Below are 6522 nucleotides of genomic sequence, written 5' to 3'. Positions count from 1 at the left end.
ATCTTTTCCATACTTCCATGAGAGTTTTCATATCTTTCTCAAAGATATCATAGTTGAAATTTATTAGTCTTTCAGATGATGACAACCTTTATCATTATTGTTTATTCAACGATCTTATTTCTTTCTTTTGTCACATATTTCATTCCCGAGAACTTCCAATTAGAGTTTCTCAATGGTATTTAGTCACTTCATACTCCATATGAGGACATATTATGTTGATTTCATCTAGTAAATATGTGACATATGCATTCTTGTATCCTTTGCGGGAGGAGATATTTTCTTTGATCATGCTTCTCAAGATAGAACTTTGATCCATATTGCCTGCAACCATATGACATGACTTCCTTAATATCACATGTAAGCATACATACCTCATATTTCCGTTTGGTCATCCAAACTTCCTGTAGCAATTTCCTCTAAATGAAGGAGCTTCATTCCATTGACTTGCTTCTATGTTATGTCATCATACCATCATCTCATGAATTCCACAAGTTTTGAATTCTTAATGAAACACTTGCTTCTCCTCATGATCAGTGAACCTTACAATGAAGATTCCATCAGAGAATCTGGAGGATCTTTCATATCCTATTGTGAAGATGTTATCTTATTGACTAATGTATGATGAGCCTTATCCTAAATGACTTCTTCCTTTTTTCATAAGTATCACTTGAGCTTTCAATGAGGTTTCCAAGAGCTATATCCTACATAGCTATAGATTTTTCCCAGACATCCTTCATGTTACTTATGTCACAAGTTCTTATATCTAATACTTCTACCATGATGCCATTCTCTAATATGGTGCATCCTAACTTATTTACCAAGCTTCCTATATATAATTTACGCAACAACAAAATACGCTTTAGTGAAAGAGATTATATCATGCATAGTAGAGATCTATCACTTCCTCCTTATTAGGCTTCTTTATTTTAGATTCTTCAAAAATATGGGCTTCTTCCTTATTTCTCTTGTTATTGTTCCTTTTAGGAAAATCTCTTTTATAGTGCCCATATTTTTGACATCTATAGCATTGAATCTTAGCCATTGTTGGTCAATAATTATCATTGATGAAATATAAGCATGCTTGATCGATGTTGCACTATTGGAGGATTGATGATATATATTATATTAAACCAAAGTTAAATTGGAGAAATATCATATCGGCATTATATCATAGCGACGTTTTTATTTTGTTTCATCACTCATATCGGTGTTCTTATTTTGTGTCACCACTCAAAAACTTCGATATCTGATATGCGATAACATATGTGCGACCCGGCTCTGATCTCTGATATGTGATATCATATATGTGACCCAACTATGGTCTCCGATTTCCAATTTTCTCTGACTTACGATATGAGGAATTAACTTGATTTAATAATGATTTAATTATCAAATCACATCTGCCACTTTATCAGAACTTTTGAAATGGCACCTCCGATAAGACCCTCTGATAAGACCTAATCTTCAATTGCCGATATGGCTGCGGACCTGATTGGCTTTATCATAACGTTTGAATATAATATCACGTCTGCTACGTCAGAAATTTCCTATATCACAAGTTTTTCATGTTGTGACATGTTAAAGCTTCCGATACCCATACAAAGAAAAATATTTTTTGACATCTAGCTAACCTATACCTTAAATCTCAAGCCGACTTCCTCCATAGGTCACGTCTCTTCACCTCAAGGTGAAATCCATATATATATGAACTCGGATCTTCATTTCACTATGATCCAATTCGGTGAAGAAACCACAGGAACAGAGAAGAAGGAGAATAGTTCACAAATAGTGAACTAGAAAGACTAAATAGGACGAGATTTGGTGAAGGGTTATAATTGTGATTGATATATATCATGTTGATTTGGGGTAGCATCGGATGTGCTATAAGACTCAAATTTTGCAGGGAGGCTTGGGCACATGTATTCCAAATAACCCAGAAAGAGTTTTGAGAAATTCCACCCAGAAGTGACTTTATTAAAATAATTAATATTTTTAATGGGGTTCCTAAGTCTAAACTTAGGAAAATTAAAATATTAATGGGTATTAATCTAATTGGGGTGAAACTTCTAGAAAATGACACATATCAAGCCAAAACGATCTGAGCCTTTGATTAGGAGTTAATCTAAGTCGTTGGTTGTCCAATAGGAAGATATAAAAAGGGGCTTGAGGGTCATTTGGAAAACACACTAAGAGATCAATGAAATCAATTTTTCTGAAGTGAGAAGTTCTCAGAAGGAAAATCGATTGAGGAGATTTCTTACAACAGAGGGGCAGGGATAACCTCCGGAGAGAAAGTGAGATTCTCAGTTGAAGAATCATCAATAGAGAGAGGCAGAGAGTGATCCAGTAGCCTTGACACAGAGGCTGACACAGGGCTGGAATGACCACGCAGAGTGAGAGAGAGAAAGTTGAAAATTAGAGCAGAGTGTCAGTTTCAGCAGCCGAAAGCCAGGGTGTGAGACCGTGAGGCTAAGAGAAGTGAATCTGAGCTACTGATCGATTCCCTAGTTGGGTGACGTTGTGCCTGAAAGGGTTGCCACTGGGACAGTGTAGAGGCAACACATAAATAGAACAGGGCCTACCAGGGGAACCTCATCCAACAGTCGAAACAATTGAGACTTTTTATCAGTGATTGTGTGAGGTAATCTCACTAAGTTTTCTACTAGTATTTCTCTCTGTAACTGAATAAACCTGTGAGGAATTCAGTGATGTATTTAGAATTTTCTACTGCTTAATAACTAAGTAACTTGACATGGGGATTTGGGATTCGTAGGATATGGGGATTCGAGTGTCGGATTTGGACACATTGACCCCCGGAACACGACACGTAGGATTCGTTATATATATGTGTGTGTGTGTATATATATATATATATATATATATATATATATATTAAAAATTAGATATTTCTTACACAAATTCTCATTAATGATACAAATTCATTGATTTCAAACATATATCTTCATCTAGATGTTAGTTTTACTGTTTACAAAGTAAGTTAGTAACATTATAGCATGCATAGTACATACAAAATTCAAATACATGTCACATAAATCATAAATTATAAATCAATGAATCATAAATTCTAAATTCATAAATGATAAATCATAATACATATTCAATTCATCAATAATCCAATAGGGGAAATACAAGATAGTAAGATAAAGACACGACAACTGTAGTTTTCTCATTAAGCCATCAAATCAAAATTTGTTACATAGGTGGTGCATTTCCAATGGAAAATAGAAATAGAAAATATAAAACAACTACAGGTATACAAGCCTCAAGGTAGTAGGTAGCCCATGACTCATGAGTCATCAATCCTCATAGTCATTATCAGAATCAGCATCAATGTCCTCATCATCATGGTCACCACTACTCTCCTCTGCATCCTCCTCCTCCCCTGTATCCTTAATTTCCTCTTCATATGCTGGTGTGGAGGATGACCCCTCTACAATATCACCATCATCAAATCTAACAGGCTCTAGCACTAGATCATTGAGATCCATGTTGGCCAATGCCAACTCAACACTGTTGTCCAGACCCATATCATCAGGAAAGACATCCCACATATTTGTCTTTCCCTTCAACCACTCTTCCCTCTACTTGTAAATAAGATGAAGTTTGGTGTGCACATACACCATTGTCTCTGCCCTGGACTGCTCAAGCCTATTCTTCTTCACACTATACAAATTCCCATATGTGCTCCAATTCCTCTTGCAACAAGAGGATGAAGTCACCTGAGAGAGGAGCCTCATGGATAACTGCTAAAGAGGAGGGCTTGTTGACCCATGATTTTCCCACCAAGAATAGGGCTTCTTAGCCCCCCTGCCTCTAATCACATCATATCCTGCAAATCGACTAGTGCTAGTGGAAAAATCTGCAAAGGCATCCTCCACCTCATCAAGCAATGCTCTATCCTGAAAAACCCGTCTGAATGCATCTTTCCTCCCCTGTGAGATTTCACCATCCATGTGAGGAGGGAAGCTGCAAGAAGGTCCACCATTCATCCACTCATGGTTGTAGTATTTTGGGTTCAATGAGTGAGCCAAACAATGTAAAGGTGTGCAATTATTGTCCCATCTGCTGACAAGAATATCGTGTATAGTACCACAGAAGGCCTCTGGTGATGTCTCATACTCGGGGCACTCACTCTATAGAATAATGCTCCTCACAGACTCAATTATGGAATCCCATCCCTCATAAACTCTCCTAGGATGGGTTTGTCTATATATGCAAATTGAAATGATACGGTCCATGATCTGAATAATTAGATCTCCCCTCTCCCACCAAGCATCATCTAGCACTGTGTCCTTCACTCTTTTAGAGGCTACTTGATCTGTCTTTCTCCAAAAAGACCAAAAGTCATAAATAACCATGGCCCCAAGAGCGGTCTTGACCTCCCTCAACCTCTTCAACATGATGAATGAAGAGGCAAATCGTGTATCAACAATCTTCAACAATGTTAGATTGTTGTACTGCTTGTAGATAGTGAAGGAATTTGTATGATTTTGCACAAAGTTACAGATATGTCGTGCATCCTCAATAATGTTACCAATCCAAAGCACATCAGAAGCAATGTATTTCAGTGCTAATTTCAATGAATGGACAATGCAAGGTGTCCAAAACACTTGTGGATATTTAGCTTCCACAATCATGCCAGTAGCCTTGCAAATAGGTGCATTAGATGTAATGATTTTCACACAAGAATCAACACCTACATCTTCAATAACTTTAATAAACAACTCACCCATAAATTGTGAATCCTTGTATTCTCCAAGTGTATCCACTGCTTTCAAGAAAACTGGACCATTCAAGGAAGACACCATGAAGTTGATGAGTGGGTGTCGTGCTGGATCTGTCCACCCATCAGAAACAATGCTAACCCCAGATGTTGGCCATGATTCTTTAATAGGCTCAAGCATTTGTTGCACGTCTTTTTTTGCCTTCGTCAAGAATGTGGTTCTAAGATTCTCTGAACCAAGAGGCACATACCATGATGGCAACCCATGAGTTAGAGCTCAGCACATCTCAATAAATAGAGCTGAGCGTGCAACATTAAAGGATATGAAGTTTTTATAGAAAAAGAAGGCAATGGTGAGATCAAGCTTTTCCCGTTTCTCTTTTTGAAAAATCTTGTCCATTGGACCAAGTGAAATTGTCTTTCTTTTTTCTTCTTGTCCCCCAATAGAACTCTCAAATGGAAATTTGGTGGTGCCTTTCCTCAAAAATGGAAGGGGGTCATCATTCTTGGTTTTTCTTGATTTTGCAGCCACATTTTCCATACCAACAATGAACTCATTTTCCATTTCTTTCCTCTTTTGTAAGGGAACAGTTGTACAAGCTCCAACTCCACAACCTGGTAAAGCCAACAAATGGCCTTTCACATGAAAATATGTGCTTGTGAAAGTATTGTGGCAAAAATTACATCTCCAATGCACATTTCCTCCTCCCCTCCCCTTGCTGCTTGGCCCATCCTCTCTTGTGACATATTTCCACAAGGGATATTTCTCAACCTTTAGGAGGAAGTCTTCCCTCAACATTACTTGCAGTAGAATCTGATGATATTGGGGGAGGAGGGGCATCCCCAATGGGGACATTATTCCCCTTCCTTTGCTCCCTATCTACTACCCTTGATTGAGCCATGAATAATGTAAAAAAAATAAACAAAACATGCACAAATTTGTAAAAGAAATGCAGATTCTAAAAACTGATGTAATAAAAATGAAAAAAATAAGATGAAATGCACTTACCTAGTGCTTGAATCTCCTTGAAAGCACTCCAAACCCTTGGCCCCTTGCTCCAAACTTCTAACAGCAAACCGACAGCTCACTATTTTCAAAAGGAATGAGAGAAAATGGTAAAGAAAAATAGGAATGCGCTGATTTTAAAGGCCCACGGGTTCCTTTTCGCCGGATTTGAATCTGGTTTTTGAGACATGACTTGGATTCGAGTGTGTCCCATTAGGACACGCCGTGTCCCAAAAATAGGATTTGAATTAGCTCGAATTGTGTCTGATTAGTAGGATTCAGACACTTGAGGAAAAAACAACAAATCTGGTTTCATAGCTTAATAATAATAAACCCTCCGAGCTGCTACATTAGTTTTCCCACATTGGGTTTTTCGGGGACATTTGTCCAAAAATAACGATGTCCTATGTGTTTATACTTTCTGTGCTCAGTTTCTATGTTTCAGAATCATATTTAATATGGTGTAGGTTGCTTCAGTAATTTACTTCAATGTTTTAAGAAGAAATTTGAAATAAGCTTGTAATGTAATTTAAAATCTAGGTGAAGTAGATTCAGTTGGTTGCAGAAGGATTCCTGAGATTGTTAGATCAAGGAATTTTCACATGGTATTAGAGTTGTTGATGTGAAACAGGGAAGAGCATATTTAACACTAAATCAAGGGCCAACTTACTGCAGCAAGTAGCAATTCGAATCCCATAAGGGCTAGCGTAATTCTAGCTAGGAAGGCTATATTTTCATGGGTGTCTCTCTCTGAGTGAGATGACAAAGAGGT

The sequence above is a fragment of the Pinus tabuliformis genome, chromosome 4_1 (genome assembly GCF_031772625.1).
Source record: "Pinus tabuliformis cultivar Carrire ecotype Pingquan chromosome 4_1, CPIR1, whole genome shotgun sequence".
NCBI classification, from domain to species: domain Eukaryota; kingdom Viridiplantae; phylum Streptophyta; class Pinopsida; order Pinales; family Pinaceae; genus Pinus; species Pinus tabuliformis.
The sequence above is the reverse complement of the archived record's forward strand: the minus strand, read 5'-3'. Positions refer to the sequence as shown.